At 41.7% G+C, this 15,727-nt stretch overlaps 1 protein-coding gene across 2 annotated transcripts in view; it reads right to left on the bottom strand.

The window, feature by feature from the left end:
• Positions 1-15,727, bottom strand: part of bsna (bassoon presynaptic cytomatrix protein a) — a 344,908-nt gene that overhangs the window by 41,979 nt on the left and 287,202 nt on the right. The window lies entirely within an intron of this gene.

Genomic DNA, 15,727 nt, shown 5'->3' with positions numbered 1-15,727 from the left:
CAGGGCTGAGAAACTGAACTCCAAGTCCCAGTATGCCATGCAGGAATCCGGGGCACCGCTACATTCCAGGGGATTTGCCATCAAGCGTTTTGGGTTAGGCAGTGTCCACAAGTAGCTGCCTTCCCCCATCCTTCCATTTCGGGGGCGTCCTGGTTTGGCTGAGCTGCCGGCCGTCACTCATAAGGCATATTTGAAAAAAAGTAAAAAGTTTTTTTCTGAAGACACCCCCTTAATACCACATTCAGAAAAATCTCCACCAATTGAGTATGTTTACCTCTGTGATAGCAGAGCATGGGGCTCCACTTCTGTCAGAAAGCTATGAGTCACTTAGGCACTGCGCGCCCAGACTTGGGACTTTAACTCACAAAGCTCCACATGTCACTGCCTGCAAGATTACTAATAGAAGTGGCTATGCAGACTTAAAGTCCCGTCATCAGAATTCGCTGACCGAGTCGATGTCCTACAGATTCTCTGATGTGCTTCCTTTTCAGAAGAGAAGTTCTTGCCGCTGTTTGAGAAGATCAGCTGTATAGCGGAGACTAGTTTGTGCAGTCCTGTCGCTTTATGACCGATGGAAAACCATGTCACCTGTCAGCGTTCTCATGGCAAAAATACGCAAGCAGTTGCCCTGCACCTTTGAGGCTCCTTGGAATAGAGTTAGAGTGTACTGCCCTTTTTTATTATTTGTGTAAGTGCCTTGAGCATGGGAAAGGCGCTACATGAATAAAATGTATTATTATTATTTTTGGCTGATTGTTTGACGAGCGTGCCTATGGATTTGGGGACAGTTCTGATTCCAGGCGGTCACTCTCTCAGCTCAGTGGCGATGACTACTCTGCGGTGTTGCTGACTTACTCGATGGGTATTGAGAATATTTAAAGCCCGCTACCACTTTTGATTATGAAGTTTGTGTTCTGCCTAATGTGTGTGGTCTCTTGTTGCTAGGCAACAACTCTCTTGATGTATACGACTGAAAACCTTATGTTAATCTGAATTAGCATTAACTGGATTAAGCAGGTTTGAGAAAGCATGTACAGTATGTATGCATTGAAGTAACAAGGAAGCGTCATTTCTCGTGTGTGTTGTTGCCTCACACATCTGTGCCTGTGCTGACGTGTGTGAGTTTCGTTTCCATAAGGGGATGGTGAAATTGTGCCAGAGAGAAGACAGAAATTGCATGCATTAAAAAATATTTACACATAAGAATAGCATTGTTTACTGACTCTAGGTTTGGTTCTGCTTCATAGGTTTTGGCATTTGATTTAAAGAAGCTCGGTTATATCCCAGCCTTTCCGGAGATTCAAATAAATGAGCTTGTTTCACATTTTTAAATTGTTTCTTGGCCAGTGAAACACATAAATTATTAGAAATTGACTGTCTCTGTATTTCATGTGCAAGTTGTTTTGTTTTTTTTTGACATCTACCCAAGTGAAAGATAGCAGTTTGCATTTGCGGATAAACACGATTATAGATGCAAAGGTATTAAAAAAAAAAAAAAAAAAAAAAAAAAAAAAAGTGATAAATTGAAATGATGAATATTGAGTGGACATTTCTCAGGCATCTTGGTCACTCCATCACACAATGACAAGCCACTCCAAGAGTACTGTTAGGGGAGAGAATATGTGCTTCTGCTGTTTACTGGTAATGATATAAACATCATCCTATTAATCAATTATCATTTATGTAGAATATCTTAAAGAGAACACCATCCACCGAGCTGTGTGTCCTAACAGTAAAATGCAACATTTTCAGGTTTTCATAGTCAATGGAGTGATATTTGTTCACTCCTTGCTGTAACTTAACAGCCCCATCCCATGCCTTGTGGTCTAGCAACAAAAGGTTTGGACTGAAAAACTCTAGGCTGCTGGTTCTGTTGTCAACACTGAGTGCCTGTGAGACCCTGATCAAGTCATTACAGCAGAAGAAATATGGAGACTATTACACAGAGCAGGGACTTGTAAGTCTCTTTACATAAAAACATTACTACTTCTATTAGAATTTCAGAACTAAAGCTTATGTTATATAAAATCTATGACTTGCTAATTAGTGATCTCTGGTGCAAGCTACCATCCTCCCACATTGCACACCTCGACTTTTTTGTCTAAGCAGTTTTAAGTCTCGGGTCATTTGTAACACATAACGAGGGATGTATATTTTACAGAAAGGTGAATTCAATTACATAAAAAAAACTACTTATTCTTTCCCAGAGCAACAGTGCTACTCCAATTCCATGAATCTCAGAGACTGCAGGAAAAAAAAAATGTGACGGAGCCAAGTGACCCCCAAGCTGGCACGGGAGTAGGCCGCTGTAGATTTCCAGAGTCGATCCCAGTGATGGGCTTCTTGACGTGAAATCCACAGGGCTATGTTAGTCGTTGATTGCCGCCTGCCCCCACCTCCCCTTTAATGCTCTGTGTATGTGCACATGTAAGATAATCTCTAAAGTGTTAAGAAAGCTGAAATGTACTCTTAACCTTTTTGAGAAAAACAAATATTTCTATAACAAAATATCTTTCCACTCTGTTTTGGTTATTTGCATAACCTGCACATTTCCCACAGCGTTTGTCTCTGTGTATACAAGAGTCTCTTGAAACCACAGCAATTAAAATTACAATCTTCTCTTGCTTTTTTCAGCAGGCCTGAGGAGAATCTGTTTAATGAAACATGAATTTCTCTTTCCTGCTTTTACTTGTTCGTTTTGTAAATGAACGGCACATTTCTTTCATATTCCATTTCCACATAGACTGCTCCCTGTGTCTTCTCTAATGTTGCTCATCTCTTGTCCACTCTGTCGCTGGGCTCCTGCTCTACATCAGCCATCTATAGAATTACATACTAATCTCTTGTCGCTTCTCAAGATGGACTCTTCCTTCATGCTTCTCACCACTCAAAGTATTTTCTAAAAAAAGAATACTTAGATTGTAGTTTCAGTTAATGAGGGAAGCTTACATTGATCTACCAGCAGCACCAGAGTAACACATAATGCAAGTAGCATACTGCTAGCCAACAGAGCTGAACTACAGGGGGGCCCATATTTATGTATATGATTGAAAAGGGGTTATTATCAGGAAACTACCAATGTTATTATCAAGTAACATAATGGAACATGAACATTAAGAACCTTAAATATTTTTTCATCCCTTGTTCACCATGGCATGGCTCACCAATGTGCCATCCAGATCGATACACGCCTAAAGACGAAGAACAACGTTGTCACAGGCAGCTTGGCACATCTGTACCGGTATCCTCTGAAATTCTTCTGTGATAACTGCAACGTAGCTCAGCCACATTGTGGATGCAATGTCGAAATACCTTGTCTTTTAGGTAACCCCATAGGAAAAAGTCTGGTATGGTCAAATCGGGAGACCGAGCCGGCCATTCCACAGGCCTGTGTCAGCCGATCCAGTGTTGTGGGAATGTTTTGTTCAACCACTGTCGCACTGGTACAGCATAGTGTGGTGGTGCCCCATCTTGCTGCCACCCCAGATCATCAATGTCCGGTTATTGTTGCTCCCATTCTCAGGCTACATAGTGATGCCATTTTCAGTACTTTTCGCGCAGTAGTTTAAATGCTACAGCCTGTGCAACGTCATAAACGTAAATATGGGCCACCCTATATAATGTAACACAGGGCTTTGTCGAATGTTTATAGCTGTTTACTGCCCTCTACCCCTGGAAGTCTACTGGTGCTGACATCCGCTTCAACCCTATGTTGCTGATGTAAGTTGACACCCGCTCTGAAAAGAGTTAAATCCTTCTCATTCAGAGTATTTTCAATTTTAAGCCCTCCCATTGTCCATTTAAACCTAACATTTTTACTTCCTTCATGTAATGCTTTACATTTACATACATTGAACTTTTCCAAATGCTCACACTCGGCTTCTTTTGCTCCTGTGCAGGCGAATGGAAAGCAAAAAACCCTTCTAAAACACAAAGTTTTTAGGAGCAAACCGTATATTTTAATTAACTCGCACCATAGAACACAAAAACTCTCTGCCGCTTCTGTTTCATTTACAAGATGATGTGAGCACATCAGTACATCAGTCTCCCACTCTCTGATCCCACATGTGGGTTTTCCTTGTTCTGTGCTGAAACATGAGATTAAATTTTTTTCTTGGCCATCACTTACAATCTACAATGGGGTAAATGACATAGAAAAAAAATATCGCTTTTGGGTGAAGTTTTCCTTTATGACTGTTGTTACAACTATCCTCCCTCATATATTATTCTAGTCTTTTCTCTTCATGCTAAATCTTACCTCTGCTTTTATTCTAAACTGACTCTTGCTGAGAACACCTGACTGGCAGTATGCCTCCCTTCTTTTTCTTCTGCTTCTTCTGCCTCAGCCTCGTGTTCTTAGATACCTACTTATGCCTAAAGGTTGCACTGCATGACTCCTGTTTCACTCTGCTGACCACTTCCTGATGAGTCCCAAACTCCACTCTTCTGATGGCTTTACCTAACATATACTTTCCTCGTCCCAGATCTCCTAACACATTTTTTTATCTCATACTTACTGTCTTCATTTATAGCTATTTTTACAATTACAGTAATCCCTCCTCCATCGCGGGGGTTGCGTTCCAGAGCTACCCGCGAAATAAGAAAATCCGCAAAGTAGAAACCATATGTTTATATAGTTATTTTTATATTGTCATGCTTTGGTCACAGATTTGCGCAGAAACACAGGAGGTTGTAGAGAGACAGGAACGTTATTCAAACACTGCAAACAAACATTTGTGTCTTTTTCAAAAGTTTAAACTGTGCTCCATGACAAGACAGAGATGACAGTTCCGTCTCACAATTAAAAGAATGCAAACATATCTTCCTCTTCAAAGGAGTGCGTGTCAGGAGCACAGGCTGTCACAGAGATAGAGAAAAGCAAACAAATCAATAGGGCTGCTTTTAAGTATGCGAAGCATCGCGGCACAAAGCTGTTGAAGGCGGCAGCTCACACCCCCTCCGTCAGGAGCAGACAAAGAGAGAGAGAGAGACAGAGTTTGTTTTTCAATCAAAAATCAATACGTGCCCTTCGAGCTTTTAAGTATGCGAAGTACCGGGCAGCATGTCGTTTCATGAAGCAGCTGCACAAAAGATAGCAACGTGAAGATAATCTTTCAGCATTTTTAGACGAGCGTCCGTATCGTCTAGGTGTGTGAACAGCCCCCTGCTCACACCCCCTATGTCAGGATCAGAGAAAGTCAGTGCAAGAGAGACAGAGAAAAGTAAGCTGGGTAGCTTCTCAGCCATCTGCCAATAGCGTCCCTTGTATGAAATCAACTGGGCAAACCAACTGAGGAAGCATGTACCAGAAATTAAAAGACCCATTGTCCGCAGAAACCCGCGAAGCAGCGAAAAATCCGCGATATATATTTAAATATGCTTACATATAAAATCCGCAATGGAGTGAAGCCGCGAAAGGCGAAGCGCGATATAGCGAGGGATTACTGTACACATTTCAGCCTGGGTTGAATGCTTCAAGTAGTGTGATGGACAGAAGAGGATAAGCATAGGATGGAGTTAGCTCATTTCCCAATATGGGTTAACATGAAGTCCACTAAGTTGCTGTTTGCTTGCTTTCATCAAAGGAAAAACATTAAAGGCAGATCAAAATAGGAATTTCATTCACTCCAGAATTACAGCCTGTAAAAACAGTGAAGTGTGATGCCCTGTGTAATGGTACCTTGCACATAGCTCAGATCAGGGCACCTGTAATCATAGACAAGAGAGACAGACAGAAGTGCAACCTTCTTTTAGAAAAAATATAAAATTTGCTTATTCTGTATGTGCCTTGAGCCACGCAATAATACAACCACTCCTTGTGCACTGATACAGTGAAAAAGTAAAGTCCAGTTAAAGAGGAAGAAAATAAAACTTCTTGCTCTCTTTACCCTACCCAACATTATTCAAGACAAAGAGACTTCACTGAGCTCCTCCAAGGTCCAGACTAACTCTCACCATCAGTTCACAATAATGCCTCCATTGTCATGACATTTAAAGGACGTTGCTTTGCAGACACTGCCATACGTTCTGTCCCTTCCAGGAACAGTCAGAAGTATACGAGCAAATCCAAGCAATTCCCAATAGCAATTGCAACGTCTGTCCTTTCCAGGCTGTTATGTAATCAGAGGGCTTAACCCCAGAACACTGAATTTCCTTCTTCCCCTTTCATGGAGCTTGCAGAAAGCTGCTATACCTCACTCACTATATGCACCACACCAACAGCAGCTGCCCCTCACTAGCCCTCCCTTGCAGTGTTTTAAATATCCACTGGGGATGTCTACAGCCAATCTCAGTCACACAACTCTCCAACCTCACCCAAAGGCCTGTGCACCACCAGCTTCACACAGCTGCAGTCAGTCTCCCAATCCCTGCTCCTATATCCATAGGGTCACAAATCCTCCCATGCATGCATGCACGCACTCACGTGTAACATATACATGGGCCAGGCTCCTCTCCTGAACTCTCTTTAAACAGACAACTGAGCACCACCACAGTGTTAGCCCCTTCCATGGATGACTTTGCACCCCATAAACCTCTCGCACTCACGCACGCTTGTCCATTGCCTCCACCCACTGAGCATTCCTGTGCAGTGGACCACCTCTCACGCTGGCACCCCATACCGCACTTGTGCAGCCGTCCAGCCTCCTTTGCCAGCATTCTACACTGCACCATACCTCCTCTTTCCGTCAAGGTAAGTACAAGAGGGGTAAACCAACACCCATTCACATTCTCCTCAGATCTGTTCTAGCCCCACGACGTGGTCTGACCACATAGAGGAGACCTGCTAGGACAGTTCAAATTTGGGAAGTATAAAAACAGTTGAACTTTCAGGAAGCATAGAGCCATATACAAAGCAACAGGATGAATCTGAAGACTGAAAAATGACAGAACTTATCAACCTACACATGTTATGGGATGGACAAGCTGGACTAATCTAAGAAAAACTAGAATGTGTGGTTCATTTGAAACCGTGAAGGCAGGTGATACTAGTCATAGTTTCTTATGACACGATTGTGTCCATCTTTCCTAAGTTCCATGGTGGCCATACTGTAACAGACAAGCTAACTGAGCCTGACCACATCCGAACTGAGAGAGTCTTTATGGCCGTGCTTCAGCCCAAACTGCCTTCTTTAGTCATTATGTGTTACGTTTTTTTTTTCAATCTGCCTCTTTTACTAGTCTTTGCTCATGCTGCAATGTTCATCAACAGTGACGAGTCATAAAGTCAAATGTTTAACACTGCACATATGAAAATGTAAAGAGAATTGTGCCATTGCCACAGTAGAAACATCTGTGGAGGGTGTTGCACAAGTCTGGTTGGCCTCCTTTCACCGGCCTATCGTATGTTTTATTTAGTTCTTCTTAACACAATTACATCCATTGTTTTTTTTTTTTTTTTTTCACAGCCCCAGCTGTGTGTTCTTTCCTCAAGCTACTCTGCTGATCTGACCAAAGCTATTACATCTGTTTTAACTCCCCCACTTCATACTAATTCCTAGGAAAATGACGCCTCTCTTTTCAGCTCTGGGGTGGAAGCGCACTCTTCAGCAGTGACCAATCAGGATGACAAGCGGTTTTAAACTAGACAAGGTCAGCCTATGGTGACGTGAAATCCTCTTCTGCTATCCTCTAATTTTGACCACAGCTTCAGCTCATTTTGACACAAGTTCAAGATTTCTTTTTCCCGATACTACTGCAGTGGAAGTGTCTTCCTCCGAATGATGGCACACAGTCGTTTCTGCTTGGTTGCCTTTTGACAGCTTATCATTTTGAAAACACTCAGAGACACCGCTGCACCAGAGCACTCCTGAGCCCTAACTCACCAATTTGCCTGTTCATTACAGACTAATGCAGAACATACTTTGAAACACCTTCCATCAGCCTTCATTCTGTATTCAGCCTCTCCTCATTCTGCACATTGTAATTTAATGTTTGATCCTGTGAAAATGCTCACAGTGTGCCTTGTGATTTAACATTATACATCGCTGGGTAGCAATTGTTCTCCTGTGACTCATTCCAGATAAAGATGTCAGTTAAGGGTATAAAAACAAAAAATGGGCAAAGTTTTAAAACACCCCCTTTGTATTTCAGATTTGTGAAGAAAGACAGTGCAGAGTGTTGCAGTGGTCAGCGCTATTGCCTCATAGATCTCACTTCTGCTTATTGTCATTATGGAGTTTGCAGATTCTTGCAGATGTTTTGCTCCTTGGTATTCCAGTTTTCTTCCCATATCTTTAAAGGCTTGTAATTTTAGGATAACTGGCTATTTCAAATTGGCCCCGCCAGTGGCGTAGCTAGCTTGCTGAAGGCCCCCGTGCAGCCCCCTGAGGTGGGCCCCTCCTGTCTAGTATAACTGTTAGTAATTTATTTGCAACTAGTTCCTAGGGGGCGGCTGGGCAGTGGTGTCCATGACCGGGACACTATCAGATCACACGCTGGTGACAAACAAACCGGCTCTCTAAATGAAATTTGTAATAACTTTATCGCCTTATTAGAGCAGCTGTAAGTAATCAAAAATAAAATAAATTGTGGGAATGGAATGTGGGAGGTGTGGGTAGTAGTACTAGTACATAAATATCTGTAAGATGTGGACCTGCTTGCTTTTCCAAGACAACTTTGTGAAGGAAGATGATTAAAATGTAGCGTAAGCTAGAAAGTAGAAACTGTTCTGGGCCATAAAATGAAGCAATTTCATCTTGTAAAAAATTAAAATGGCAACACCGGCTGACAGGATACTACTACACAAAATCGGCCTGTTTTACACCAGTTCTGAGAAAATGGACATCATAAATTGAGGTGTCAGTGGTTCCAAGAAATTTGCCTTGTCGGTAGGAAATTGCTTGGTCATTTATATGGGTTGTTTGTCTTTAGTAGTTTCTCCATTTTTAACGGTTTTAGCAGATAGCACCTGATCTGAAGCTATCGTATCGCTACTTCCAGACTCGGTAGTTGCAACCATTTCCCTCACTGCACTGTCTGCATAACCTGCTTGCGACCGTTCCTACGATTCATCAGCATCAGCATTCTCAGTTACTACCGCTGGTCCTTGCTCAGTTTTGAGAAGGATAGAAATCTTGCTAAGCTTAGCGTTTTTCAATTCCTGTTGCAGGCATGGCGCTTACATTTAGCAGCACCACTCTTCTAATGTTTGACGGGTCCGTTGCTTCTGGCCAATATGGCATCGTATGGCGAGTATAAAAAGCTTCAAATTGTTCAAATATTCGGCGTTTGCTGACTAACTGGGACCATAACTTAACATAATTGCAATGATTTACCGTTTATAAGTTTGAATTTCGAAAGCTGTTGACATCAAATCAAAGTACAAAAGTAACAATTATTTACGATAATAATGTATTTTTACACTATTCGTGTGACGTCCTTCAAAACGTCTTCCATTCACATCCAGTATAGCACGCCAAAGGTCGCCAGATTTGGGAATGTGCAGTTCTCTGTAAGGCAGTCTAGGACGTGTTGTGCCTCCGATTAGGCTCTGAGCCTCCGAACTCCCGAAGTTCGAAATTCGTGTAAACTGTAGGCCTGCCGAATACGTAATATCATCATGGATTGGATTGGACTTGCCTGGTGATGGTGTAAACATGTCACTGAAATGGTGAAATATTATGAACTGTGCAAGTGATTTAAGTTATTTATTTATTTTTTAATCTATACGGCCCCAAGTGGGACCCCCAAGCTCTTAGGCACAATCTGCACAATCCATTGCTAAGCCACTGCGTTAGGAGGCTCAAATAGAATCTGCATGCTTACTCTAAGACAGAAGTTTTCAAACTCTCCCTGGGGACACCATGCAGCTGCAGGTTTTCACTCCCACCAGTTTCACAAACAGGGTGTCATTTCACCTCTAACTGATCTCATTTGATTAGCGGGCATTTTCTTTATTCAGAAAAGCAAAGCTGTGTGATTTTTACATTTACGAGACGTCTAGACATATATTTTTGCTGTAACTTTATATAAATCCTGGGATGTCCAGGGTATGACGTTAATCTGCATCCAGCCCTGCAAGCAGGTCCTCCAATTTACAGGGAAAACTTGGAGATTGGTGGCAGGATTGGCACTGCAGCCACTGTATTAAAAAAAAAAAACAAAAAAAAACGCTGCAGGTGGTTTGTCGTGTGGTGGGTGCAGCAACACACTAGCAGTGCATGCTGCCAACCTCTGTAGCTTTAGATGTTTAATTCTGTTTTGTTGTTTTTGTTGTAATACAGTGAGCTACAGTGACAGCAGTGAGACAATGAATTGTGAGAATATCTTGCTATATCATTAGTAGAAAACATGTGGTGGAAAAGGAATAATAACTTGTCATCGCGGAATAATAACTGGTGAATTTGCAAGGTTCGGGAACAATGTAGTAAGATGTGCTAAAGAGATGGCAAAATTGGAAGGACCAAATAATAAGACATGACAACAATGAGAGATATCAGTGGATTGAGATAATAAGCCATGAGAATAAAATAGTAAGCCAAAAATGAGGCACAAATTTGATTATACAAAATGAACTCTGGATACTATATCGAGTGACAGAAACAAGACAGTGAGAGGTAGCAGTGAGTGAAATTAGATGAGAAGATGTATAAGTAACACAGAAATTCAGGTTAGAACTGCACATTGACTATCCATGAAGTTGAAATAATAAGACAGGGAATACAAGTGCAGTACAGTTAGTTTCTGCAATGAGAAAGTAAGTGAAATGAATGAGATATTATGTAGTTGCCTGGCCCAGCCCCTGTCAGTGCGGAGTTTACATGTATTTTCTCTGGGTACTTCTATTTTCCTCCCAAATCTCAAAGATTTACATGTACAGTTAATTCGTAACTTTAAAGTGGCTATATAAGAGTGAGAGTGCTTGTCTTGTGCTGCTGCTGATGATGAAATGAAACAAAGAAATGGATAAAGTTACGTAGATAATTGGTAGATAAATGGTTATATCCACCAACACGCCCATTCAACTGCTTGTTAAGGCAAATATCTAATCGGCCAATCACATGGCAGCAACTCAATGCATTTGGCATGTAGACATTGTCAAGACAACCTGCTGAAATTCAAACTGAGCATCAGAATGGGGAAGAAAAGTGATTGAAGTGACTTTGGACGTGGCATGGTTTGTGGTGCCAGGTGACTGGTCAGAGTATTTCAGAAACTGCTGACCTACTGGGATTTTCACCCACAAACATCTCTAGAGTTTACAGAGAATGGTCTCCAAAAAAGGGAAAAACATCCAGTGATTGGCAGTTCTCTTGGTGAAAATGCCTTGTTGATGCCAGAGGTCGGAGGAGAATGGCCAGACTGGTTCAAGCTGATAGAAAGGCAACAGTAACTCAAATAAGCACTCGTTACAACCAAGGTGTGCAGGAGAGCATATCTGAATGCACAACCTGACGGACCTTTAAGCAGGAGACAGCAGCAGGAGACCACACCGGGAGTAATTCCTGTCAGCTAAGAACAGGCAACTGAGGCTCACCAGAATTGAACAACTGAAGATTGCAAAAACATTGCCTGGTCTGATGAGTCTCGATTTCTGCTGCGACATTCGAATGGTAAGATTAGAATTTGGTGTCAACAACATGAAAGCATGAATCCATCCTGCCTTGTATCAACAGTTCAGGCTGGTACTGGTGTTGTAATGGTGTTTGGGATATTTTCTTGGCACACTTTGAGCCCCTGAGTATTGTTGCTGATCATGTCCACCCCTTTATGACCACAGTGTACCCATCTTCTGATGGCTACTTCCAGTAGGATAACGCGCCATGTCACAAAGCTCAAATCATCTCAAACTGGTTTCTTGAACATGACAATGAGTTCACTGTGCTGAAATGGCCTGCACAGTCACCAGATCTCAATCCAATAGATTACCTTTAAGATGTGGTAGAATGGGAAATTTAGATCATGGACGTGCAGCTGACAAATCTGCAGCAACTGCATGATGCTATCATGTCAATATGGACCAAAATCCCTGAGGAATGTTTCCAGCACCTTGTTGAATCAATGCCACGAAGAATTATGGCAGCTCTGAAGGCAAAAGGGAGTCCAATCCGGTACTAGCAAGGTGTACTTAATAAAGTGGCTGGTGAGTTTTTTTTATATATATATATCTGTATATGATACAGTATATGTATATCTGTATAGTGAAACTCTTTTTCCATAGGTGATCATCAAGTAAGTCATGCAACCACAGGTAAAAAGTGTCAAAATGGCTTAGTGCTCTGTGTGGGTATTTTTAAATGTCACTCCAAAACTCCTGAATGAAGTTTAAACTAGATTAAGCCAGTATGATAACGAATAAATGGGTGGTTAAATAGTTATGAAACTTAACAATGGCAGTTCTGACAACTCTATACGAAGGCAAACACAATTACGAACGGATAACTCCATTTCTTGGATGATCATGCCAAAACAAGTGTGGGAAAAAAAAAAAACGTATATCTCATTCTTACAACTTATAGTTGGTCTTCAGCTTTCACGAGGGTAGCACTGCTAGAAAACAGGGATTACGTTCTTGTGACCACCAAAAAAGTGTCAACCTTATTGAGAGGTTTACTTAACTCGGTAGTGACATTCATGGCTCTGGTGACTCTTCCAATGAAGTCAGTAGACGGATTGGGGGGTCATGAGCTTTCTCGGAAGGGGTGTGTGGAGCTCCCGATATCTTTGCTAAAGGACTTTGTGTTGCTCATGGAGTCCCGAATGAGGCACATTACCTGCATTGTGAGGGAGGGTCAATTACGGCACTATGGCCATGTGGTGCCCAACCTGACCTGATTAAATGTTGACATTACTGTGTGGCTGGAATATTATTATGCTATCATTTTTTTTTCTACTCTGACTAATTCATCTTTTATGCTGGTTATGTATAATGTGAGGAATTTCACACTTATATACAACTATCATTCAATTATGTGTTAGTCATGAGGTGCGTTACTAATTTCTGTCATACAGTACTTACTTGCCCCCTGGGACTTTTTTTGAACACCTGTGTTTTAGATTTACATAGTTTGTTCTTTAGTAGGCACGATTTTCTCCTTTTTAGAGGAGATTTCATTTAAATGAAGATGTCAACTGCACATAAATCTAATTAGGTAATCAGTATAGCACAGAATCAAGGCTTATATTATGATCAATGAGAAAATATGTGCAAATGAATCAACAACTGCCTTTCGAGCAAATAGCTGTAATATTTCAAAGGAAAATTCACAAACCTTGGTACACAAGAGCTACTGTACTTTAGCACCAGTTACTCTCAGCCTCCAATTATAGATCACAGATGTCGGTGCACAAAACTATATAAACTACAAAAATTAGTCTCCATCCTTACACCCTGTTTGTTTTTCAGAGATAAACACTTCACATTCTGTATCCTTGGGTACCGCTGGTTTGACTTTGTATTGCTCATGGAGTCCCAAATGTGGCACATTACCTGCATTGTGAGGGAGTGTCAGTTATGACACTACGGCCATGTGGCACAATTCCCCGAGGGTGATCCAGCTTACAGGATCTTCATTGTTGAGGACCCAAGTGGCTGGACCAGGCCAAGGGAACACCCATGTAACTCCTGGCTGCAGTAGATAGAGGGTCATTTCCGGAGTGTTGGACTGGACTGCATGTCTGCCTTGGGAGGTTGCCAACCAGGATCCCAAGCTGTTTCGTTGTGTGGTGGGTGTGACAACGCATTGTACCAGTGCGTGCTCCCCAACCTGACCTAAAGAGGACATTGTGTCATAGTTACATCTACGTACACATTTACAGTGTCATAGCAAAGGACAGCCGATCCTGTTGGCATGTTTTGTTTGGTATATGTAAGTACTAATTCAAATATAACTAATATCTAGGAATATTTTTAATTTCAAAATGTCACCTCACATCTCTAGAGGCCCATTTTTTATTTCAAGCCCTGGCCACTCTCTAGGTTGGGCTTACATTTCCCACCCGGGTTCATACAAACATTTTGGTTTCCTGTCTTCTCCTGAAGGCACACAGGTTAGACAGACTGGTAAAGCTAATTTGGCCTGGCATGAGTGAGCATGGGTGTTTTCATGAATGTGCCCTAATACATGGGCCTCGTGTTCAGAGTTTGTCCCTGTCTTTTACCGGATGCTTCTCTCTTCGCATGGCCTTTATATTGAAATGATATAATTTAAAAAAAATAGAAGAATGGATGGATTTATAAATAGATGAAGCATTGCTTTAACTTCCACTTTAGCCATACATTAGTCATTTAAAGGGGCAAATTACAAACACAGCATGCATATGAGTAAGTTCATCAAACTGGGTAAAAAATACATGAGCTCTATCAAAGTTGCATGTTACCGATTTCATATATATTTTGCAACTTTTATTCACAAAAATTAAATCCTACACATAATTGTATTCATCTCCAAAAGCATTCTAGCCATAAAACTGAGTGGTATACAAGGCTTAATCAAAACTAAATATTTGATTTGTGTTTTAAACATGCACCATGAAAGGAACAAATTAACAAAAATCACATGCAGCTTAGCTTGGCTAGCAACTCTAAACTGATGCAGTGTAACTGAAAGGGGTCTGTGTGTGAAGGTGGGTGCTGATGGACTCATGACCAGTCCAGGATTGGCTACTTCCTTGCACCCACTGTACCCAGGACAGGCACCTGCTGCCCGAGTCCTTGAACTGAATATGAGGGATAGAATATTGCAAGATCATTAGCAAGTCAGAGGGAGTGGGGTATTTTGAGACTGGTCCTAGAAGATAGTCAATGGATTCAGCACTGCATTTGCTGTACCAGGTCTACCTACAGTTTGTCCCCATTCTCAGGTTTGGTTTGGAACTGTTAGAAGTAACAGAAAGATGAAGAGCATGGGTGCAATCAATGAGAGTTGTGAGCAGTTTTGCTATTGGGTGAAGGGTTGCTGTATCGTGAATACATGATTTACAACTGATGAAGATGTTTTTTGGGCTCCCTTTGCCAGATGTGTACATGGTATGGGCAATACTGGTGCTAGGTTATTTTGCCCCCTAGGCAAAGCTTATTAGTGTGCCAACTCATTGTTTGGTAGCTACCCTTTGTGGATGTGTTTCCCCCCACCTTATGATCTGTGCCCTTGGCGAATGCCTAATTCACCTTAATGGTGGTGCCGGCCCTGGGTATGGATCACTGGGGCATGCTAGAATGATAAAATATGGCCTGGTTAGTTTTTCTGGCAAACGGAAGTGTAGCTCTTTTTTCTCAGCTTGTTGAGGATGTGGCCATTACTTGATGAGTGGGGTAGGGGGGGATTGGTTTTGGTGGTGGAGCAGTGAATCTAAAAGAAGGTGACAGCCTGCAGAAGTGTAGTATGAGACTCTCACCATTGTAGTTTAGAACTGAGAAGCCTAGGCAGGAGGAGTGCTCCTTTAACACAAATGAATAGTCTGAAGCTTACTGACATGGTATCTTTACTTCAAGACATAAGCACATGTGAAGTTGTGACAAATTGAAAATTGACAAATCTGAAAGTATGTCTGGCATACTCTATAATTCAATTGTTTACTTAATTTATGGATGCTCTGCTCTCTATGAATCCCCTGTTTTCTGGAGATTAACCATCTCCCTTAAAAATCCACCACAATAGTAGGCCTTAGTCTGAAACTCTGCCTCTGTCTTCTCAGTTTTGACAACTGCTTCAGCAGCCTCCTGAATTGTGTGAAAGGTGACTTGCTTAACATAATGCCACTAGCCGAGGGACATGAATGACTTTAG

This window comes from Erpetoichthys calabaricus, chromosome 18 (genome assembly GCF_900747795.2).
Source record: "Erpetoichthys calabaricus chromosome 18, fErpCal1.3, whole genome shotgun sequence".
NCBI classification, from domain to species: Eukaryota; Metazoa; Chordata; class Cladistia; order Polypteriformes; family Polypteridae; genus Erpetoichthys; species Erpetoichthys calabaricus.
The sequence above is the reverse complement of the archived record's forward strand: the minus strand, read 5'-3'. Positions and strand labels throughout refer to the sequence as shown.